Raw genomic sequence first — 24,777 nt, 5'->3', positions numbered from 1 at the left:
TCGGGCGCGCGCACACACACACCGGCGCGCGGGCGCGCACGCCTGGGGCCAGGCGCCGACCCGGCAGGCTGGGCCGGGGCGGAGGGGGAGGGGAGCGGGAGGCGGCGCGGGCCGGGAGGTCGGAGGTGGCCGCAGCTGCCCGGACGGGGACTGCCGAGTCGGGGCTGCTTTCTTCCTCGGGGTGCTGCTGTCGCCTCCCGAGGCAGAAAGGTGACGAGGGCCGCGTCGCGCTGGCCCTGGGAGGCATTTAAAGGCCGCCGGGGCCCGGCTCGGGAACTGGGAACAGGGCGGGGACCCGGCTGGGCTGCCGCGGCTTGCTCAGCTTGCCCTGCCCCTCGGCCATTGGAAGGTGGCGGGAGGCTGAGAGGGGGAGGGACGGGCCAGTCGCCGTCGGGGCGTGCGGGAGGGCGGGGGTCCTGGGGGCTGGGTTAGTAGGGACCAGGGCCTGCCAGGTGACAGGTGCTTGTGACACCTTCGCCCCTCCCTTCTAGCCAACCTCCTTCCTTCTGTCACGTCCTGGGGCAGGTGGAACTGTGAAGGCCGAGGTCAAGGGAAGACTGGACGGTGGGGACGGTATTCCAGAGCTCGAGATTTCTTTCAGAAAATTCCAACAAAGTGGAAGAGAAGATTTGTTCGGCCCTCTAGGGTAGAAAGATAATGAGAGGGCGCTAGACTTGCATAAATAAATATTTGACCCGAAAGCAAGAGGCAGAGAGGACTCAGGGTAAGGGCTTTTTTTACTCCCAGGAGGCTAGATAAGAATAGGCCTCTCTCTCCCTTGTGGACTGATGGGCGGGTCTGGGGGACCCTGGAGGCTCTCCAGGGCAGGGGCCTGGCTATGTCTTTCCAAGGAGAACTGCTCACAGTGAATCCTCAGCCCCCATTGGGCCCTGTTTTTCACAAGTCACCTGCTCAGTGTGGGCCAATAAGGTTCTCACTGGAAAACTTCTTATAAGCTTTGTGGAGTAGTTCCCAGGGGTACACCCCTCTTTTATTCCAAGGCACAAATTCCTTTTTGGCATTTCCACATTAGGATGATTATGTAACTTCTTAGATAAAGCTGTATCCACATACCCTCTATTAGGTGACATCTTGGCTTAAACATTCCATTGTGTGAATCACCAGGGTGTTTTACGCTAATAAACAGGGAGCATGTGTGACCTGCTGCAGTCCCAGAGGGGCCCCCACAGGCTCCCTTCCAGCCAGTGCTGCTGGCTGTGTGGCCTGGAACATCACTGCAGCTTTTGCGTCTTAGCTTTCCCTTTATGGACCAGAGCTAATCGTGGTAATCTCAGTCTAGTAGGGAGAATTACCTGCACACGTCTGTATGCCGCAGTCCTATGCTTTGTGTGCTCTGAATTAGAGACGCAAATGCAACACAGTTGTGGTTCACATTTTTTATCTTGTTTGCGAGTTTTAGCTCAAAATCACATCTTAGTGATTGTTTAAAATATTAGGCAGTTATAAGAAACTTTGGAACACACTTGGATATATCTCTGTTTCTGAGAGTCTGGTATGGGGAAAAACCATCGAAGTCATTTTTTGTCATTAGTTGAGCGTGACACAATACATCTCGGTGGTTAAAGAGCCTGTGCCCTGGGTTCACATCCTGACTCTACAGTTTACTAGCTGATGATCTTGAACAAATTTCTAAGCTTTTCTGTGACTTAATTTCTTCGTCTGTGAACCAGAGATGGCAGTGATGATGATAGTGCCTTCTTGTTGGGAAGATTAAGTAAATGGCTTCTCGTACCTTCCTTAGAATAGTACCTGGCACATAGTAGCACTTACTCTACAAAAATACTCAGTGTCTGCCATGTACCAGGCACTGGGGATCCAGCAGGGATTTTTTTGTTGATCTTGTAGTGGGGAAAGGCAGTCAATAAACAAATAAGTATATGATATGTCAGGTAGTAAAAGTGTTAGAAAAAAATAGGACAGAAAGTAAGGTGGGAGAGAGAGACAGGAAGTAGAGTGTTGTTATTTACATAGGGGTGGACAGGGAAGCCACCTGTGGTAGAGCGATGTTTGATAAGAGCCCCGAAGAAAGGGAAGGGGGAGGGAGTCCTTTGGAAGTCTGGAAGAGGTTTCTGAAGGGACAAGTCCCAGGCGAAGTATGTGAGGAGTATTGGGTGCTTTGACAGAAGAGATAAATAATTACAAATAGATTAGGCCCCATAGACCATGTGAGGGTTGGCTTTTACGTGAGAGAGGTGGGAAGACATTGGAAGTTTCTGAGCAAAGGAGTGACATAGTTTTCCCTCTGCTGCAGATGCATCCCTCTGGCTGCTGTGTGGAGTGGCCTTCGTGGGGAGGGGAGTGCCCATGAGGGAGGGTAGAAGCGGGACTTCTGCACCAGGCCAGCAAGATATCATGGCAGCTCAGACTCGGTGGAAGTGATGAAGATGTGAGAAGCCGTGGGCCCTTGGTAAGTCCTAGCTGTTACTATTATGTAGCTTTGAGAGTTCATACTGACTTCTGAGCCTATTTCCTCACCTGCAAAATGAAGGGTTGGGCTCATTCATCATTCCTTCTTAGCTCTTAGAAAGTTCTTCTGGTTCCTGAAAAGATGTGTAAATACCATCTGAATTTGAATGGGTTTGAGAGTAAGGGCTGCTAAATGAAAGCAATCTTGGGTTGAATCTTGGCTTGATAAGTGATTTTATAAGGTGAAGAAGAATCCTTTGATTTGTTTTGTAAATGGAGTTGAAGATATTTGGATTGCTTGAGATGTGTTTCTTGCATCTTGGGAATTTAAAGAATAGGAAGGTACTGAACAGTCCTAGAATACTTTAACGTGGAAAATTGTCTTTTATCCCCAAAATGCTTGATTCCTTCTCAGTCTACATAATGACTCATTTTAAATATGAAGAGGAAGGAGAAAGCCTAAGTGAATTTTTAATTACAATTAAAGCTGAGCAGAGTCAAACTGCTTTTTACAGGGAAAAGTTATTAGCAAATTAATGAATTATAGACCTTTAATTATTTGTAGTTGTGTAGGAAAGGATAGGCAGACTGCTCTGTGCTTGGATTTCAGGCAGTTGCGTCTAAAACAACATTAACCAAGACTGTGACCCTTTTATGAGAGGCACCAGTGAAGTTTCGAGATGAACTGCATTACTACTGGAAACTGCTTAAAAGGCTAAAGAAGGGGGGAAGGCAGTCAAACAGATGGTTAACATCAAAAAAGAAGTATAAACAGGTCTTTGAAGAAAGATTTTGCTAAATGATCTTCTCAGATGAAAATAGTAGATCACTTCCTTTTTTCCTTCCCATTTAATGTGTTTTCTTCACATGTGTGCATGCAGCATTTCTAATATTGGGAGGAGACTACAGCATTGAGGTCAATTCAACAACTATTTTATGGGTATTGTTTGGTTCTATGATACCATGGACCAAAAAGAAATGTTTGAAGAGGCCCAAGTCTTGTCTCTGAGGAGCTTACAGCTCACTCTGGGAACCAATGGCAGAATGTCATGGTTGGTAAGGTAATGAATGCCTAGACCTATAGCCTGAGCACTGAGTGGGGAGATTCACTCCCATTTGGAGGATTAAGGCAGCTTCCTGGAGGAGGTGGCAAATTTCTGATCGAATGTATACAGCAACTTCCACAGGCCCACAAATGCATGTCTTCAAACACCACATTGCAGCTCCTGGCCTGAATTCTAAATCTGCTCTTCTCTCTGGCCCGGCAATTGCTGATGCCCTGTCTCCAGAGGCTGTTGTTTGTCTCCTGCCCTGGTGCAGATAGACATGCCTCCTTCCCTTGCACTGTGACTGCCTTCATAGGCTTTCTGCGGGCCCTGATCCCCTCGGCCTGTCTTTGACCTTCTGACCACGTGTTTCCTGTGTGTGTATAGACACATTAGCTGGAGCAGGGTTTCTTAACCTCAGCACTATTGACGTTTTAGGCTGGGAAATCCTTTGTTGTGGGGGGCTGTCCTGTGTATTATAAGACGTTGAGCACTACAGGCCAGTAACACCACCCCCGACTCCGCAAGATGATAACCAAAGATGTCCTCAGACGTGGACAAATGTACCCCATGGGTTGTGGGTGGGGAGTGCAAAATTGCCCCCGGATTCAGAACCTGTTATCTAGAAGGTGCTGTACGATTCCCATTATTCATATTTTTATACATGATATGAAATTCACCCAGTCGAATCTAGAGTAGAAACTTGCACACCGGAAACGCCTTCTTTTCTACTTGGTGAGTCATGGCTCCTGATGCTACACGAGCACTTCACGAGTGGTCCCACAGAGAACACCTAAGATGAAGGAGGACCCGTGAAAGCCCCTGTAGCTGTAACTCCCAGCTCACAACGTCTTTGTGATATTGAGAAACTTGCATTCTGTTTTATCATATTGCCATGTTTATTTTTGATATAAACCTAATGTGCTCCCTACACCCCTAAGTACAGTAAAACTGAAGCATCCCCAAATGTTTACCTTCTTTTATCCTGTGGCTTGATGCCCTCCCCACCCCAGACCCCAAAGGTTGGTTATAGCCTATTTTGAGGACTAAGACAGTACACAGTTTTATAGGCCCGTCAGGCTTGCAATTCTCCATCATTGTTTTTGTCAGGTCAGTCTCTGCTCGTGATAAATAGTCATGTAAGCCACAAAATACACCAAGTCAGTGTCCTTTTGTTTACCTAGTTAGGTAGGAGGGCGCACATTTATCAGGCTGTTTTTCTATATTTCAGTACATGATTAAAGTTCTTAATTATTGTAGGAACTATGGTCCCCGTTATCAAATAATTATTTTAGACATGCACACATTTGTGTTGTACCAAAGTAATTAGGGAACAACCATAAAACTTGGCAGTCAGCGGCAGTTCCTAACATTTCATTATTTTCAGTTTATTTATGAGGAAACTAGAACCAGCCTCCTGCCTGTGTTTTAATTACTCAGCACAAGAGGATTGCTTTCAGAAAACCTCCACGATGAAGAAGATAATAATGAGCCCATCCCCCGGAGGGGTTCAGGGCTTCAAGAGGAACTTGCTGTTTCCTACCCAGGGGATGTCACCGTGGGCCCTTTAGTGCACCCTGTCCTAAGAGCTCACTCCTGGGAAGGGTGACAAGAGCTGGCGGGGTTGTGAAGGCGTTCTGCCGAGGAAAACAGAAAGAACACTGCTTCTAGCGTTTGGAACTGGCAGCATGAATGAAAGATATTTTAAGATTCTTTCCAGCATGGCATTGGGCGTATCCTGAGAGCCAAGGATGCGCTTCTGCGCCTTCTCCCCAGCCTCACCTTTCGACGATTCCAAGAGGCAGATCTGGTCTTCAGCCAGTCTTTTTGCCAATAAAGAATGTGCTGGGCCTGTGTGACGACGCCCCAGGCCTAATTTCACTCTTCTCATTATGCTTGATGTTTCTGTTTTCATTTGCTGGTTTATAGTCCTCCCTTTTATTGCCTCTGTGATTTTACTTTCTTGTTGTCAAGTGGCATAAAGGGTTTCTTAGTTTTTTAGTTTCATGGAAACTTGGGTGGCTCAGCTGGGGGGAAGGAGACCAACATTCAGATTTAGGAGTCCTTTGGAGATTCCCAACTTGTGGGGAGGAAAACTCAGGAGGCACGCTGCCAGATGGGCATTTGGCTTTTGGAGGAAATGTGTTTGGGTGACACAGATTTCTGGATTTCTTAAAAGGTGAACTACACAGAGTAGGGATTAACACAGCATAGCTTCTGAGTAGACCACCAGCCCAGAGAGACCTGGAAATTTAAACTTGGCATCCAAATTTGACCAACGAAAGAGATTCAGAGAAAACAGACTTCGTGTATTTATTCATTCATTCATTATTTATTTATTATGCTTTATGGAGTGAGGCTCCGTTTTGGTTGTCTTTATGATGATTTTTTACTTTCCAAAAGAAAAAAAGAAGAAGAAAAACCACCATACACATGCTTGCCCTTGAAATACTTGTCCTCCTCATCCATGTGACTTTCTTAAGGGGATCTTCGTTCTCCTCCGATTGTAGATTCCTCTCCTGCACACTGCCTGTTCCGTCTGAAAATATTCAGAGTGGGTCTAAGAGTCCCCGCCAACATGGCAGTATAGCCCAGAAAATAGAAATAAAATGTTTTGAATCCAGAGGCTGGTTACATTCCCCTTGTAATCAGATAACACATTTTCTATCTAGATTTAGATTATCTGCTGCATGTTTATTTTAGGTCTGAATTGTTCAAATGATTAATTTATCTCACAGAGAAAGATGAAATGAAGAGTTGAAGAAATGTTTTAAAAAGCAGAAGTTCACACTGGCAGTCTATACTGATGAAACTCATCACATTTCATTCATTCACAACCTTGGCCTGGGTTGGCTCAGTGTTGCTCCTACACCTAAGAATTAGTTGGAACTCTATCAGTTCAGTGGGGCTTGGACCAGGCATGACTTTTCAAGATTTCTGGCACGTGTGTGTGTGTGTGTGTGTGTGTGCGTGCGTGTGTGTGTGTGCGTGTGAGGGCTGGGTTGAATAGGGAGGGAGGGAAATTGTCAACTTCTCTTAAAAGCCAATCCTCATTTTAATTACCAGGGATAAACACAAGTAAATTGAGGAGAGGAAACAAAGGAGCTGCCTTGGCTGTTGATCCCATCCCTAATTTAGTGCCAGGGAAAACTCCATCGAGAGAAGAGAGGAGACTCATGCTTTAAAAAAATGTTGGGTTTTGTTTTGTTTAGTTTTGTTTTTGAAATGAGTGAGGCAGAGACACAAGTATTGAATTAATATCCTTTGAAGCTTTCTCTGTTAACCAATGTCCACCTTCACACTCATCTGGGATGTGCCCTCGCACAGCTGCATTCCTGGCCAGTTCTGCCCACCTCACACATCGGTTGTATTTAGTGATGCAGAATGGCTCATTTCCCTGTAATCCCAGCTTCTCCCCGGGACAGGTTGGCCCACTTCCTTCCTGGCCTTTTAGATGCCTCCCTACTCCTTCCATTAGCTCTGGGCTCTCCTGGGCAGGCTCTTCCTCCACCTGTCTTTAGTGAGTAGGTTCTCAGCCTGAACGAAAAGTAAAGACAAACACATCCTGTTTACATTCAGTCCTTCTTTGGGAGGGAAGTCCTTGTCTTTCAGGAGGCCAATACTCACCCTTCTCTCTCTTTTTGGCAGATAAAGATTTGTTTCATTGAATAACTGATCAGTGTTATTGCCGAGGCCACTACATACAGACAAAAGAGAGGAAATTAGATTTCTTGGTCTCTTCCTCCTCGGACAGAGTCTTGATGATCTCCTCCTTCTTGGCCTGGAGCCGCTCTTCACAGCCCTTGTGTGCTTCCTGGGTCTTGGATCTGCGTGCCTCAACCCGGTCAGCCAGAGCTTCTGGATGTGCTCCACGAGAATCCGCTCGTTTGCGAACACCTAACCCTTCGCTTTCGGGTGCAGGCTGTGATAGGTGGGCCGGTCAATCTCTGGCGCAGAATTCTCATCCTCCTCATCCAGGTCACCTTCTCAGGCATTCCAGCATGAGCAGTACCTTCTCTCTTTCTTCTGGCGGGCCAAAGTGTTTTTCCGGCACCGGGCGCAGGAACGGACAGTCACAGGCTTCCGGATGACCAGCCCATCTTTGATCAGCAGATCAGCCCGGATCCGCCGACGGGCATGGGCATTGGCGAGCTCATTGGCCTCCCTGGGGCCAACCAGACCTTCTTTTTGCCGCAGCAGAAGACCCCGGAGGCAAGCCTCTTCTGAAGCCTGAGCATATCGTGACTGTGGCTGCGGTGGCGGGAGGAAATCCATCCTTTCTTGTCACTGTTGACAGATTGATGCCGTAGCCGGGATGGGCCAAAAAGTGAGTATCATCCCATTTCAAGCCCAAGTGATATAGCCAACAACGACGAGAAGTTACAACCAAAGACTGGCTCTGGATGATTTATACAGACAAGCCAATGCCAGGTGATAGTCTGAATGGAAATAAGAAGGAATGGGCTTAGTGAGGACAGACGATGGGTGCCATTTCTGAGTATGGGCAGGATGAGTGTTTTTTCAGGTCTAGTGATGGTTTTACTCTATAATATTGTTCATTCTCAGTGGCCTCCTGGTGGCACATAAAACAGCCACAGATTCACCTAAAAGCCCTTTGAAATAATTACACAATGCTAAAGTACAGCGTCACCCAGGAATCCATATCTTTTAGTAAATTGTAGCTCAGCTTCCTTCTTCAATGTTGAGCTTGTGTTTAGCCAGCATGGTCTTTTAAAAAATAAGTTATATCACATCAACCCTCCTTAAGATCACTTGGTGAGTTCTCATGGTATTTGGAATGAAACTTAATTCCTTTCCTTGGCTTTTAAGGCCTATGGGATCTGGCCCTATGTCTCCAACTTCACCCGGGGGCCACATGCTCCCTTGCTCCTCTGCTCTTCAGCCAAAACTGGCCTCCCTGCTATTCTCCCAACAGCCAAGTACACGTATTCCTCAGGGTCTTCTCAGTAGCTGTTCCTCCTGCCTGGAATGTGCTACCCTAGGCACTTTTCTGATTTGTCATCCTTCCATTCATAAGTGTTCCCTCCCATGAGACGCCTTCCCTCGTTTAGGCCCTGGCCAGCGCTCTTTACCGTATCCTCTACTTCTCCACATATTTAACCTCCATCTTTAATTGTCTTGTTTATCAGTTGGCACGGCCTTTCCACACCAGAGGGTAAGGGCCTCGAGAGCAGGGTGTTTTCTTTCTTCGTCATGAAGTGAGGTGAAACCCGGCACAACCACAGATCTACAAGATGAAATACAACCTCAGAGCTGTTGAGGACTCCAGGGTCCCAAGACCAGAGTCCGCTCATTTCCCTCCCATTACACAGCCTGAGAACAATCCGCCTTGGGTTGTAAAGACAGGACTGAGCTGTCCTTCCCACCACTGAGAAGTCTTGATTTTAGAAGCCATTGGAGTTATATCCAAATTCATGTTAGCCATAAGGAGACATGTGGAACCTAAATTTAAAATGTCAGAAAATACCCTTGTAAGCAATAAAAAATTGAGTTGGTACGATCAAGCACAGAAAAGATAAGAGTGAAAAAAAATCCTAAAGCATAAACACAGCAATACAGTAGTTCATACTAGCTGTATTTTCCTCATCCCGATTAGGGAGACTCTCAGGCTCTTTAAAGTAACCTGATACTGAACATTAATTATAACCTCTTCTCTAAGGGGGATGGGTGGTGAGGGTGCTGCCTTTCCAGACTCCTTACTTAATTTTATTTAACAAGCACTGACAGAGTGTTTACTGTGCTCCAGGGACTTCTCTAAATACCTGACAAATGCCATCTCACGTTGTGGTCTTTGGAAGCAATAGTTGAGACAGAGTTTGGGATGTGAGATGCTTATTAGGAATTAACACCTTGGAAGAGAAGGGGAGAAAGCAGGAAAATGCCAGACTGCAACGCAGGGTCAACAAAGCCTCGGCCAGGCTGGCGGGGAGCTTGAGGTGAGGGCTGCCCATCAGAGTCCGGCATCACACCAGAATGGCCTGCCTTAATGCCTCCCCGCCCCCTGCCTCACTTGGTCACCAAACTTGGGCTCCCCTAGGAAGGGCATGGCCTTAGGCAAGTCTGCCGCCTGAGACGCACTGAGGTTGCTGGGAGCTGGAGTCCATCCTTTCTGCACCGGGGTGGTAAGTTCTCCCTTGAAGGGGGATCTGGGCAGTGAACCTCTGAGTCTGTTCAATTATTAACTCATTTAACCCTCAGACAATCCTATGGGGGTAGGTCCTTTAATTATTCCCAGTTTACAGATGAGAAAATGGAGGCATAGAGAAATTAGTTGGCTTGCCAAATTAGGTCAGGTAGCAGAGCTGAGGTTTGCCCCAGGCAGTGTGGCTGCAGCAACAGAGCTCTTAACTGCTCAGCTCTGCTGCCTGAGCTCTTACTTCTGAGAGGGTGGAAGACAGCCTAAAAACAGTAACAGTAGCAATATTGTTTGTTATTAGTTCTTTCTAAAGTCCTGCAAGCCTGCCTCTGTGTGTGTGTGTGTGTGTGTGTGTGTGTGTGTGTGTACATGTGCGAGTGCATGCATGCCTGCCAGGTACTGGTGAATTTATTAAGAACAACATCAAAAGAATGATCATTTTGGGTTGCCTACTACATTTGAATATTAAATCCTGCCTGTAAAAATCTAAGAATCAGGACTAGATGCAGAGGGACAATGACTGGGCTTGAAGTCCAGAACAAGATGACATGTGCTAAGCTTCTCATGTTGGCCTGGAAGAAGAAAGGGCCCCTTTGGAGTGTAGAGTGAGGGAGTGAGAAGAAAGGCACTAAAACGCAGGGCAAGACCAGTCCTGTGCTCTGCCAGTCACAGGAGTGAGGGGTTAGCTAAAAACGCCCGAAGGAATAGCAGGTGGCACCATGGGAAGAGGGTAAAGGAAGCAGAGCGAGGCTCAGCAGATGTGAGCACGGTAGGCCCTGGGCCCTTACAAGGGTGCGTGAGACAGTACGACACTGTCAAGGACCAGGAGGGCAGCAGACGAGGTGAGAGACGAGGGTCTGGGCTGCTCCGCAGAAGAGACCTGTGTGGACTTTGGGGAGGAGAGAAAAGAGGAAATCCAATAGAACGTTTTTTCCATCACCATTTTTGGCATTATACACACACATTCTCTTTTAAAGATATTTTTAAATCGTTTCCTATACTATGGAATTAGACTCCTTATTTCTAAAGACCGGGCTTAGGTAAGGGAGAGATCCAAAGATGAGGAGTTCTTATTTTGGATGACGCAGAACACACATCTCCCCCGTGTGCGATTCTGTGCTGTGCAGAGGAGCTCACCAAGCAGCAGTCACTATCCTTAAGACTTTCAGCTCCAGTAGGATTTAGTGGCTTCGCATTCCTTCTTCTGGAATTTGGTAAAATCCCCTCTTTGAGCCCGAGAGAGAAATTTTGTTTTAATCCCTCTCTACCTTTATTTATATGTGAAATCCCGGTTCAAAAGGCTGGAACAAAACTTGGTAGTAAGCGCTCTTTGCAAAAATAGTCATCAGGAAGAACACTCAGCGACATGCTGTGTAGACTGCCCAGCAGACCAAATGTGTTCTCTGAGCCGAGGGACTAAAGAATTCTACTTGGGATCTGAATAAAGGTCATTCTTGCTACCGACCTGACTCGATCGCCATCACTGACCCTTATGCTAGCAGGTTCTTTTCCTTCTCCCAAACTCTGTCCCATCCTCTTACGGATATTTCAACAAGATCTACCCATTATCATAACACCTGAAGCTGTCTTAGAGAAGTTACCCCATAGCTTGCCACATAACAGTACTCTAAAGAATTCACAAAGCAAAGCAAGTATGTAGATGTTTAAAAGTAATTTACAGCTACGGGAGAACTCATGATGCCAAGTACAGATCTTAGAGTAGATATTCAATCTCCTTTAGGACACTGAACCAAACTGGGAGAACATAAAGAGGGGTCTCTGTATCCGGAGCCCAGTGTGGTTTTAATGCCGTCCTCTTGAAAACAAGCATGGCTTCAGAGAGACACAGCAGTTTCCTGGAGCAAACCGTTTGTATTGGGGGTGGGCGAGAAATAATTTCTTCCTGAACTCTATAGGATTTTACTGAAGAATGTGTCCCCAAATGCGACAGGCCTTGTGAAGGCAGAAGCAGGAATAAGTCTGGAGGGTCATTGTCTAGCAGGAGGGGTTGAGTGATGGTGGAAGGGAGAGGAGATATCTTGAAATCCTCATGCCCTCCATTTCTCTTTGATGATTCTGAGCTGTCTTTCTGCAGTCACTTCTCTGCTGAGCTTAGTGCATGGGACCCAATGAAAATGAGCCCGATTCCAGGTAGTACTGAAAAGGTGGGCTGTTTCAGGATTTGAGATGCCTCATTTAGTCCTTAGAAGCTGCACTCGGAAGCTACCTCTGCTTCTAGAACGTTTGTCTCTCCCAAGAGCTAGATTTAGTATCAAAAAGTGAACTGTTTGGGGGTGCCCGGGTGGTGCATTCGGTTAAGCCTCCGAGTCTTGGCTTTAGCTCAGGTTTCGGTCTCGGGGTTGTGAGATGGAGCCGTAAGTCGGGCTCCATGATCAGCGGGCAGTCTGCTTGAGATTCTCTCTTCCTCTGCTCCTCCTACCGCCCCGCACCCTGCTCTCTCCCTCTCTCTCACTCTTTTTCTCGCAAGTCAATAAATAAATCTTAAAAAAAGGAAAAAAGTGAACTGCTTCATTGAATGCTGTTCTCAAGCAAAATCAGGATATGTTCTTGCGAAAAATCTAAGCATTGGCCCACTTAGAGATGAAGTTGCTCCATCATAGGGAATGCACATCTAACAGTTTCGTGGATACTGCTAGGTTTCTGTCCAGCGTGGTTGTACCAACTAAACACATTTTCTGCTCCCATGTGTGATGCATCTCCACTCAGCTGAACCACCTTAGGACGAATTCATTTCCCCCTTCTAAAAAACAAAGACAAATGCAACATCCAGGTCACCAAAATCTAGTCTCTAAAAGATGTTTGCTGACAGATTCAAAGTGAATTTAATGGCATCCGATAGAGACCCCCAGCCCTGTGCCTCTCCCCGTAATGCTGGCCACACACATACTCCAGTCTGGTGTTGTCCTAGAATTAACTGTACACTTCTTTCATGAGATGACATTCAAGCCATGAAAAGACGGCAAGGTCAGCAAGGGCTGGAAGGGAAAGTGAGTGTAGCTCATAAAACCAAGAGGCACTTAAGATTTAACAAGATTAACAAGTGCTGTTGAAAAGACCTACTCCGCCTGAGTCACAGAGGGGGAGAAGGGCGCCAGCTCAATTCTCTTGGCTTTGCTGTCACACGGGTGGAAAGCTCCCGAAAGGCTTGCAAGAAACTGCAAGAAAGCTCTTTGGAAAATATCTGCATCTTTCATGGTTATTTCTCTTGGGCCTTTACAGAAAGAACCAGTCACTCTTTTTCACCGTCCCAGTTGTTTGCTGTGCACGTTTCTGGCGTCTGCCTTGTGCGGACGGTTGTGTCTGAGGTTTGCTCGGGCTCTTACATTTCAAGTCATTTAATATACAGAAAACTCACACTGGATTCTTCTGGAACAATTTCTACTAAAAAAAAATGTAATGGATTAGGCAACGGCAAGCTGAGAAAGACAATCCATCCCTTTTCCAGGCTGTGTGTAAATACATGAGTTAGCGGAATTCACGAAAAAACTTGTCATTCAAATGCCTACCGACCTTTTTGTCGCTGGGCAAAAGCAGTTTTTAGCTTTTATAACAACTGCCGTTTTCAGGACACGCCATGTTTTCTATTTCATGTGCTGAAATTTGGCTTTAAATGCTTAATAACCAGAAGATCGCAGGGATGTTGGGTAATTCCTGGGAAAGCAATTTGCTAAATGCTATAAACATAGAACGAATGCCCAAAGGTATGCTAGGTGTATATGCACATTGCAATAGAGACAGGTAAATAGAGCATGGACGTTTATTTGGATAGCTTTTAATTTAAGGCACGTAATTTAAGGTTTTCACGTTACGTCCATGCAGAAGTTCCAGGTGCTCTGCCTGATGGTGCAGGTGGCTTGGTGCTTCCGCTAGGTCAGACGCTTCTGCCTGTTTACCTAATCTCCAATCTCCCTTCTTCTTTGCAAGCAGAACCTATTTTGAGGTGAGTGGCTATTTGCCAACTAATAAATTGTATTCCCCAGGCTTCTTTGCTGTTGAAGGTAGTCATATAATGTAGAGCTGGCCAACGGGATTTATTTATTTTTTTAAAAGATTTTATTTATTTATTTGTCAGAGAGAGAGAGTGAGAATAAGCAGGCGGAGCGACAGGCAGAGGGAGAAGCAGAGTCCCCGCTGAGCAGGGAGCCCGGCTCGGGGCTCAATCCCAGGACCCTGGGATCATGACCTGAGCTGAAGGTGGCCGCTAAACTGACTGAGCCTCCCAGGCGCCCCTGGCCAACAGGATTTAAAGAACCCTGATCGATGGGGCTTTCAGAAAAGCCACTGTTTTCTCCCATAAAAAGCTGGCCTGTGTCTTTGGTTCGTTTTTCTTTCTCCTTCTTTCTTACAGAGAACATGGGCATAATGAGAGCAGGAGCTATGTGCTAGTGATGGTGCAGCAGGAAGGTAGGAGAAATTGGTCCTCGATGGCATCAGAAACCCTTGGACAGCGAACCCTGCAGTGCTGCTGCTACAATTCTTACGCCAGGGAAATAAACCACTTGTTTTAGCCACTGCAGTCAAATTTCTGTTTCACGCATCTGAAGCACTGGTACGTGTTGCCTAATTTCCTTAGAGCAGGGTACTGACCCAAGGAGCCCTGGTTCTAAACAAGAGTGGCTCAATTGTCCCATGATGTCACTCCACTTAGGGTTTAAGAAAGATCAATCTTCAAACATACTGAGGGTTTGATCTGGCAAAAAAAAAAAAAAGAAAGAAAACTCTGAGATTCCTCTCCTAATGCTTGAGTGGATTGTAGTAGCCACTGTGACCCAAAAGGCAAGAAGATATTTGTCTCATGGTCTCAACTTGGCAGAGATTTAGTGGAAGAAGGTAACCTTATGGAGTCTGTCCGTGCACCCTGGTCATGGTCATGTCAAAGGTTCCCCCTCCCAACCATCCAACAAGCTTCCCTAGTAAATGAGAACATCAAGAACAAAAGTCAGTTTCATATCCTGTGGCACCAAAAAATCAAAACGTCCTTAGTGTGTGTGCAGCTGTGAATGGGCCCACGGACGTGTGTGCCTGTGCACCGCCGGTACCGTCCTTCAGCATAGATGAGGGACCTAGACCTTCTTTTCCCTCAGTTAAAGGTCTAGTTTATGTTGTGTAAATATACATTTTAGTTTGGCAAATAGAAATGGGCCCGTGGATTGACAGGACAAGAATCAGAGTGGTGGACTCTTGTCTGACTCTCATAATAAAGCCCTTTCTCCCTCAAGAGAGAAAGAATGAGAAGTGTCGGTAGAACAGGGAATAGTTCAGTCTGAGCGGGTATTTGAGGCCTGTGCAGGACAAGGCTGGAAAGGCAGACCCAGGGTCTAATGGGGTGCCGTGGGGCCAGGTTCAGGAGTTTGGAATTTATCCTGTAGACTGGCCTTTCCCAAAAGCTTCCTTAGAACTCGAGAGCAATGGGATGGCTCGTAAAAGGGCCCCACGGCCGGATAATTTGGGAACTAGACATGCTGCATCACTCTCTCTTGAAAGCTCACACTCTATAATTACATATCAAATGCTGGGAAGTTTTGCATTCAAGGAGCTGGTTAAAATCAGTCCTGGGTTCCTCTCTCCCCTACTCCCCTCCTATTACCTGTTAGCAGGTATATGCTTTGGAAATTGCTGCAGGGGCAGTGGGGAGCCATCGGAGGTCTTTGAAAAGACTAATGTAAGCAGCTGCTTTGGAAAGATTTTTGAAAGCAATGTACAACCTGGATCAAAATTTGGGGAAGAGGGTGCTTGAAGAAAATACTAGAGGCAAGGAATCATCAGGTCAGGGGCTCCTCAACTTAGCTACATATTGGAATCATTTGGGGATTAAAAAATTCCCAGACTCCACTGCATTTCTAGAGGTTCTAATTCAGTAGGTGTGGGTTGCGTGTGGGAGTGTGTACGTGTGTCTGAGTGTGAGAATGTGTGATTCTGAAGCAAAAGCTAGTGTGGGAATTTATGAGTCCAAATTAATTGTGAGGATTATGATAGTCCGGTTGAAAGTTTATGAGACTAGTACTTGCATGGAGGCAGCAGGAGTAAAAAAAGTGGGAAGGATGCAATAAACTAAGTAAGGCAAGAATCTACATGCCTTGGCAAGTGATCGAATGTGAAGGTGGTATAGAACAGGGAGACATTCAAAGAGGTTTTCAGCCTGGGTTATTGGGAAAGGTGATGGTATCACTAGTGGAGGTTAAAGGTCAGGGGGCCAGGCAGTATTCTGAGATAAGAGAATACTTTGGTCTTGGATATGTTTAGGTTGAGATGCCCAGCATATATGAAGGCCTACCGGGCAGCTGGAAATGCAGGTTTCCAACTCAAGGGACAGTGATGCTAGAATTATCCGACAAAGACTTCAAGTAGCCATAATAAAACTCTTTCAGCAGTTACAAACATGCTTGACACAACCTCAGCAAAGAAATAGAAAGTCTCAGAAAAGATTAGAGGAAATAGAAGCATAGGAGGAAGAATGAAACGAACTGAAAAATATAAAATGAAAACCAAAAAAACTCGGTGAGTAGACTCAACAGCAGAATGGAGGAAAGAGAGGAAAGAATCTGTGAACTAGAAGAGAAAACAATAGAAATTACCCAGTTTGAACAACAGAGAGAAAATAGACTGGAAGAAAAGTAAAAAATTAATGCAATAATTCAAGGAAAGGAAATAAAAAGCATAGGCATAGTAAAGAAATAAAACTATCCCTATTTGCAGATAACATGATTGGGTAGAATATCCCTAGGACTCCACACACAGAAACCCTCCTAGAAGTAATAAGTTCAGCAACACTGCAAGAGACAAGATGCAAACTAGGTGCAAAACAACATGCAAAGATAGATTGTACTTCTGCGTACTAGCGATGGACACGTGGGCCCTGAAATTAAAATTATAGTATCATTTATAATTGCTCAAAGAAAAGTGAGAGAAATGCTTACATGTAAATCTAAGATAATACATTCAGGACTTTATGGTGAAAATTACACAACACTTAAGAAATCAAAGAAGACATAAATAAATGGAGACGTACCAACTTCATTGATTAGAAGACTCAACAGAGTAAAGACGTCATTTCTGCCCAAACTGATATGCAGGCTTAGTGCAATTTCCATCAAAATTCCAGAAAGAGTTTTGTAGCTATAGCAAGAGTATTCTAAATTTTGTATCAGAAGGCAAAGGAACAAGAATAGCTAAAATAATCTTGATAAAAAAGAATTAAGTAGGAGGAATCAGTCTATCTGATTTCAAGATTTATTGTATAGCTATAGTAATCAAGACTATGTGGTAATATTGGTGCAGACATAGATAGATCCATGCAACAGAAAAAAGTACCCAGAAATAAACCCATGCAAATATGCCCAACTGATTTTGGACAAAGGTGCAAAAGCAGTTCAGTGATGAAAGAGAGACTTATCAATAAATGGTGCTGTAGCAATTGGACATCCATTAGCTAAAAAAAATTTAACCTTGACCTAAGTTGCACACGTTATACAAAAATTAACTTAAAATGGGTCATGCCTTTAGAGTGTAAAGTGTAAAACCATAAAACTTTTGGAAAGAAACATAAGAGAAAATCTTCAGGATCTTGGTCTAGGTAGAGAGTTTTTAAACTTGTCACCAAAAGCACAATTCATAAGAGTAAAAATAATAAATTAGACTTCATCAACGTTAGATGCTTTTGTTCTCCAAAGGGCCCTGGTAAAAGGATGAAAAGACAAATTGCAGACAGGGAGAAAATATTTGTAAACCACATATCTGACCAAGGACTAGCATATAGAATATAGAATAACTCAACAATGAAAAAACAAAGAATCCGATTAGAAAATGGGTAAAGGCACGAATGTATATTTCACTGAAAAAGACATACAGATGGCAAATAAACACCTGAAAATATGTTCAGCATCGCTAGCCATCAGGGGACGGCAGACTGAAATCACAGCACTACACACCTATCAGGATGGCTAAAATAAAAAATATAGTGGCAATACCACCAAATGCTGGCGAAGATGTGAAGAAACTGGACCTTCACCCATTGCCAGTGGGAATGTCATGTGGCATAGCCACTCTGGAGAACAGTGTGATGGTTTCTTTAAAAGATAAAACATGCAACTACTATACAACCCAGCAACAGTGCTCCTGGGCATTTATCCCAGAGAAATCAAACCTTACGTTCACACAAAAACCTGCCCGTGAATGTATAAAGCAGCTATATTTTATGTAAATGTGTCTTTAAGTCTCCTAGACTAATCTTTTTAATCCAGTTTATATATTATAAATATCCTATATAGAACTACATTATATATTTCCTATATAGAAATTCTGGAGTCACTACTTCTGCCTTTGTAGACTGAAAGAGAAAAAAATATATAGAAAATAAAACCAAGTGCTTGATTTGAAGACTTGATACTAAGCCTTCCAGGGAAAGGAGAAATTATACACTATATAAACCCCAAGGAATTACATTGCTGCTCTTGGAGTCATTGATTTGAACCTGGACACTACTGGACATAATTCAGAGTCCTGAAAAATTAAAATGTTTAAAAAGTTTAATGAATGTTTATTGAGCAGGTACTATGGCTGAAGCATGAGCTTTTGCATTAAAATAGCCTCTGCACCTGCTCCTTTTGCACAGTGCGCACAGGAGCCAATTGAAGTGCAGAGAGGTTTAGATTACATTCTACTTTGTGCTACGTGCTTTGATATTCAGCTGTTGTATGATTTAATTCTCCCTGTTAGTCTTGGTAGAGGTTTCCTACCTCCTGGTTTCTCAAGTCTTTGGCTATCATAAGGAAGATTATAGTAGGGGTGCTCTGAAATAGGACCTCCAAATTAGGACAATGAATTTTATAGAGCTGTACATTAAAATGTGCAAAGAAAGGAGGTCTCGAAATATCAATCTTTGTCCTATTCCTTCTCCCCCTTCATTCTGGATCCTTTCTTTAAGGGGCCTGTTAGAGTCAGAAAGCAAAGAGAAGGGGCACCTGGGTGGCTCAGTTGTTAAGTGTCTGCCTTCGCCTCAGGTCATGATCCCAGGGTCCTGGGATGGAGCCCTGTGTCAGGCTCCCTGCTCAGCGGGAAGCCTGCTTCTCCCTCTCCCACTCCCCCTGCTTGTGTCCCCTCTCTTGCTGTCTCTCTGTCAAATAAATAAATAAAATCTTAAAAAAAAAAAAAGAAAGAAAGCAAAGAGAAGAAAATCCTAGTATTGAGGTTATTGTATGCTTCCAAATCAGGTCCTTGCAAATTAAAAGACAAAGCTCTGAGGGCCTTGGGGCACAGAGTTCCTGCCATAGCAAAGACAAGAAAAAGGAGAGAAAGGAAAAGCTATCCCTTGCTCAGCTGCCTACACTCCAGGGAGACTACTCAGCGATCTCATGTACTGGAGGGAGAGGGAGCTGGGGGACCTTTCCACAAGAGCTACTCTGTACCATTTGACTGCCAGGAACGGAACCCCATGGCAGTTCTCCTACTATTATAGGCTGGGTCATGTCCTCCTAAATTCATAGGCGGAGGCCCAGTACTTCAAGATGTGACTGTATTTGGAGATAGGGCCTTTAGAGGTGATAAAGTGGGTGGGCCCTGATCCAGTCTGACTTGTGTCCTTATAAGAAGAGGAAATTTGGACACACACAGAGACACCAGGGATACATGCACACAGAGGAAGGACCACGTGGGGACAGAGAGAGAAGGCAGCCATCTGCGAGCTGAGGAGAGAGGACCCAGGAGAAACCAGAGCTGCTATTACCTTAATCTTGGGCTTCTAGCCTCCAGAACTGTGAGAAAATAAATTTCTGTTGCCTAACCGTCGAGTCTCTGGTGTTTTGTCATGGCAGCCCTCGCCCAATGGCAAGACTAAGGCACTTGGCATCTAGGGAGGGTCTCCCATCAAACACAGAAAAGACACTGTCCTACACCCAGTCACTTTGCTGAGCTCCATCCCCGCCACCCTTGACAAGTCTGCTCAATAGCACCCCGGGGCACTGGTAAGCCCCTTCACAACAGAGGGTCCGTGGCCCAAGAGGGGTGGGGATCATGTGGGAGGGAAGACCCAGCAGAGGTGCTTGGGTGAGGCCGGACCATGGAGAAAACCTTCCTTTCTCCAGGTGCAGAAGTTCTTCGGGGTGGGTAGAGCTGCGTCCCTGTAGATAATGATTAACCTGACTGTGTAGCAGCCCGAGGCCCTGGGGGACAAGGGTGAGGGGAAATTGGTTTCTTTCTCTCTTGGGGCTGAGGATTCAAAAGTTCTCTCAGTTGACTTGGTGGGGAGTGTGTCTTGTCTAACCAGACTCAGGGTGGCTTAGAGGGCCAGTTATGAAGTGGCCAGTGACCAGCGTGGGTCCTGGGCAGCGGCCGTCCACAGTGAGACCCACGGGATCGCATTCCTGAGACGGCCCTGAAAGCCTTGGGTGGGGATCCAGTGAAAGGCTGGCCTCTTGGGGTGGTTCAGGCGCTCAGGTGGTGTCTGTTGGGCGCGAAGGGACATCTGGGTGACAAGGGGCTCTGCTTGTGACCTAACGTTTTCTCACTTTGCTCTGAGCCTCAGCTACCACAGCAGTTTTATCCTTGGAATTTTCAGATCTGGATTTGGTGCTCAAACTGAAAAGTAAGTGATGAGATTGTAGATGTTGGAGTGAAAGGAAGTCCATGGTTTTATGCATGGGTAATGAGAGGAAGCAACAAATTCTTTCCTTTTTTTTTCTTTAAACTTAAGTCAAAATAACAGTTGCACAGATGAGGGTGTGTGTGTGTGTGTGTGTGTGTGTGTGTAACTGGGGCTGAAGTCTTAACCACCGTGGATATTTTTAAAACTTGAGGAGAGGCACAATGAGGGCTTTCGTAGCACTGAGATCTGAGGGAAAGGTCCAGCCTGGGAAGGAGGCACTCCTACTTTCAGCTAAACCCCAACTTGTTTTTTTAACCCCAACTTCTTTGCCTATAAAGTGGAGAGGTTGGATTAAATGGTTGCAAAATATTGTAATTCTAGGAGTTGTCATTTTACTTAGATTCTTATAAGTATTTAGTCAAACTCTCCCTGTCACTACGTTCCTCTTCCTGCAGGTCGGCCGGCTGTGTGTGCGTGTGTGTGCACGTCGTGCGTGTGTGCTGTGGGTGCAGTGTGTGGTATAGGTGTGGCATATATGTGCATGTGTGTGTGTGCGTGTGTGGGTGGTGTGTACAGTATGTATGGGTTTGGTGTGTCATGCACTACTTACTCTTGCTGCCCAGAACAACCCCCCACAGTGCCCCATTTACGCAGGATTTCCAGATCCTTCAGAAATCCTCTCTCCCCCACCCGCCAAGTAAGCAAGAACACATGTGAGAAGCCCTTGTCATCCCAGTGCCTCTTGGGACGCAGCCAAATGGCTGGAATTCCACGCTCTAGAGAAGCAGGGACGTGGCCGGGCAATGGGAAATTCAGTTTGTATTTGGAAGCCAGATTCCTTGTCTCAAACCTGAGAGGGCAAGACAGGTGGAGGCTGGGCTGCTCTTGCCAGCAGCGTGGGGCGTGTGTGTGTGTGTGTGTTTGTGTGTGTGTGTAGGAGGTATCTTTCATAAAAACCTCTATCGTTTCTAGCATTCTGCCATTTACATGCGTGTTTGCGATTCAGACCCCGGTTTGGAAAGCAGCCTCTTCCCTCTGCCTCTCTCCCTCCAGTTCTGTTGTTCCTCATTCACCTCTCCAGCCCCCTTTCTCTTTTGCTCCCCAGCAGGGCATCAAGCGCCTTGTGGACACTGGCTCGGGGTTCTTAATCGGCTGCGTGGAGAGGGCCGCAGATTAAAGCAGGGAAGATTAGAAGCTCCACGACCGTCAGGCTGTGGGGCCTCAGAGTCTTCGATGCTTTCAGCTTTCTGGCTACGGGAGGGTTTCCTCTTGAAGGAAAGAGCTGCCAGGGTCCAGCTCGCCTTTCTACATCTGTGCCCGTCACGTATGGCTGCTTAACCACTCCCCCCACATTCAGTGGCTTTAAACCACAGTCATTCATTTTGCTCATGAGTCTGTGATCTGGGCCGGGCAGGGTGCCCGCGGGGCACTTGCTGGGCAGCTGGAAGGTGAAGGGTGACTCTGCAGTTAGGGCTCGGGGTCACCGAAACCTCCCTCCCTCGCAGGTCTGGTGTCTGTTGCTGAGGCCTTAGGCAGGACCGTGGCCTGGAACACCTACACGTGGCTTCTCTGTGGGACCGGCATTCTCGTGCGCGGCGGCCGGGTTCCAGGAGCGAGTGTCTGAGGAGACGAGGCGAAGTGCACGTTGTCCTTATGCCTTTGTCTCAGAAGTCATTCAGCTCTGCCGTACTCTGCTGACCGAGGCAGGTACGCAGTTCTGTCCAAGTCCAAGAGGGGCTGACGTAGACTTTACTACTCAATGGAGGGAGGGTTCAATGTCCGTGGTAAGCACAGCATGTGTACCATGTGTGTGTGTTCATGTGCACGTAGTGTGCAAGGCACTCTATGCAGTCGTGTCGTGTGCGTGTATTAAGCGTAACGAGCACGCCCTCTATCATGGCAGCCACGCTGGAAAATACAATCTGCCGCATCGCTTTCCACCTGCAGTATCCCTTTCTTTGTCTCTTACCGTCCTGTTGGTTTAAATTTGTGGACAGTGATGCAATTTGCAGTAAGGTTTGTGTTATCACGTGGGTACTAAAGCTTATACTTTTGCTTGAATTATGTGGCAGGCAGAATGGCCTCAAAATAAACTCCAAGATTTCTGCTCCCTGGTGCACATGCCCTGAATAATCCTCTCCCCTTGAGTGTTGGGGGAGGGGCTGTGAACATGCTGGGGTTTTACTGGGATGAGTAGGGTACGTGAGATGGCAAAGGTGAAGGGATTCTGCAGAGGTTATTAAGGTCTCTCATTAGTTACTTTGGGTTAATCATAAGGGAGATTACTCTGGATGGGTCTGACATCATCAGGTGAATCCTTTAAAGGAAGGTTTAGCCCTTCCCTAAAGAGAGAGAGTCTCCTGCTGGCTTTGAAGAAGCAAGCCGCCATATTGTGAGAAGGCCGTGTAGCCACACTATGAGAGTGGCCTCTAGGAGCGGAAAGCAGCCCAAACAACAGCCGGCAAGAGAACAGGGACTTCGGTCCTATAACTGCAAGAAAATTCTGCCAACAACCTGAATGAACTTGGAAGAACTCCAGATGAGAACACGGCCCAGCTGACATTTTGATTTCAGCTTTGTGAGACCTGAGCAGAGAACCTAGCTACTCCACACCAGGTTCCTGACCAACAGAACCACGAGATGATAAAACCAGCCAGCCAGTTTGCGGTAATGGGTTACACAGCAATACAAATGAACACACATCATAACCACGAGCTCCGCTGGCAAGACAACTTTACTGAGTGGGTAACTGGAGAAACACACGGCAGATCCAGTAGCAGACTGTGCACATGTCTGAGACCCAGCTCAAATGTCACCTCCTTTAAGCCCTTCAAGGATTCCCTTCAGCCAGAAGTAATCTCTTGCATCGGAAATTCTATAGTGTTGTTTGTACCTCTTTTGCGGGACTTCTTATATTCTACTTGTAATTGCCAGTGTATATGTTTTGTCTCCCTGACTGGATCCTCAGGTCCTCTCTATGGAAATGGTGTCCTTTTTATTTTTGTGGCACCAAGGTACTTGGCATAATCTTTGCATATCAACAAATGTTTATTGATAGTTTATTAGGCACTTTTCTCAATGATAGAACTTCAACTTTTATTTATTGAAGCTGTTTGAGAATGTATTTTGATGTAAGGAGAATCAAGAGATGGTCTTTGTTATTGTTTTACGGGTGTTAGTTTAAAATATCAAAACCAGGGGCTCCTGGGTGGCTCAGTGGGTTAAGCCTCTGTCTTCGGCTCAGGTCATGATCCCAAGGTCGCAGGATCCAGCCCTATGTCGGGCTCTCTGCTCAGTGAGGAGTCTGCTTCTCCTTCTCCCTCTGCCTGCTGCTGCCACTGCTTGTGCTCTCTCTCTCTCAAATAAATAAATTAAATATTTTTTAAAAATGATTTTATTTATTTATTGGAGAGAGAGAGGAGAGAGAGCACAAGCAGGGGGAGGGACAGGGAGAGGGAGAAGCAGACTCCCCACTGAGCAGGGAGACTGATGTGGGATTCGATCCCGGGACCCTGGGACCATGACCTGAGCCAAAGGCAGACGCTTAACCCACTGAGCCACCCAGGTGCCCCAATAAATAAAATCTTCAAAAAAAATAAAATATCAAAAACTAGCTAAGCATTCTGGTAGTCATTTGCAATCAGTGGGAATGTTTCTGTCACTTGAGATTCTGAAATGAAGCCTATGAATGTTCATCAAATAGATTTTGGTTCCCAGACTCTGAAACTCTCTGCCAAGACAGAATCACAGATCCATCTGAGTAATCTTTATTTTGATCCTACAAAGGGAGAAAAGAATTTCCTAAACCACTGGAACAAGCTGCTAGTTAGCTCTAGACCACCATGTGCGTGAAGGTAGGGATGAAATGTCTTCTTGGAGCACGAAATATAAGTCTATTCAGAGAAACAAGTAGCCTTTAACTACTCTTTTGAATTTAGTTTTGGGACACCAAACACAGAGGAAGCAGAAAGGCCAAAGAACATAAAATAGTTATAAAATGCTTCTAGGATGGCGGAAGAAGCCAGCAGCTCCCAGGGAACCCCATACAAGCTGTGATCAAGGACCTGCACACCATAGGAAACTGTTTTTGGCAAGCATAATTATTCGTAACAAAAAGCATTGCCATTAATAATCTTTGTACCTTTTATAAAAATAGAATTGTAGTGCCTTGAGGGATTCTATTGGGGCCAAGTTATTAATCAGGTCCATGCATATGTGCTTTAGGGGAGTGCCAACTGATTACTCTGGGCTCAAAAACATCTTTCTAGGACCTCCAGATCGGGGCTTATAAAAATAGTGAGTAGAAACACTATATTTATATCACTCCTGAGAATTTGCAGAGTTTCATATATATTATCTCACTATGCCTGGGGATAGGCAAAAGCTTTCCTCTCCTAATTTGGGCTCCTAGGAGCAGGTGAAGTTCAGGAGCCATGACTGTTAAGGCCTCAGATGGCATCTACTTTGTTTGGAAATTAACAGCGTGTGTCTTGTTCTGGCTGCTAATCTCCCGCGGCCCCAGACATCAGGAGCCGACAGATCCGATC

At 45.7% G+C, this 24,777-nt stretch overlaps 1 long non-coding RNA gene and 1 pseudogene across 1 annotated transcript; one reads left to right on the top strand and one right to left on the bottom strand.

The window, feature by feature from the left end:
• The first annotated feature begins 79 nt into the window (after positions 1-79).
• Positions 80-23,843, top strand: LOC113244957 (uncharacterized). The gene is made up of 3 exons (XR_007190775.2): positions 80-210; positions 2,273-2,428; positions 21,736-23,843. It is a non-coding gene; the product is annotated as an uncharacterized LOC113244957 (long non-coding RNA).
• LOC130543113 (60S ribosomal protein L19-like) lies at positions 5,354-8,916 on the bottom strand (annotated as a pseudogene).
• Positions 23,844-24,777: the final 934 nt, after the last annotated feature.

This window comes from Ursus arctos, unplaced genomic scaffold, assembly GCF_023065955.2.
Source record: "Ursus arctos isolate Adak ecotype North America unplaced genomic scaffold, UrsArc2.0 scaffold_8, whole genome shotgun sequence".
NCBI classification, from domain to species: Eukaryota; Metazoa; Chordata; class Mammalia; order Carnivora; family Ursidae; genus Ursus; species Ursus arctos.
The sequence above is the reverse complement of the archived record's forward strand: the minus strand, read 5'-3'. Positions and strand labels throughout refer to the sequence as shown.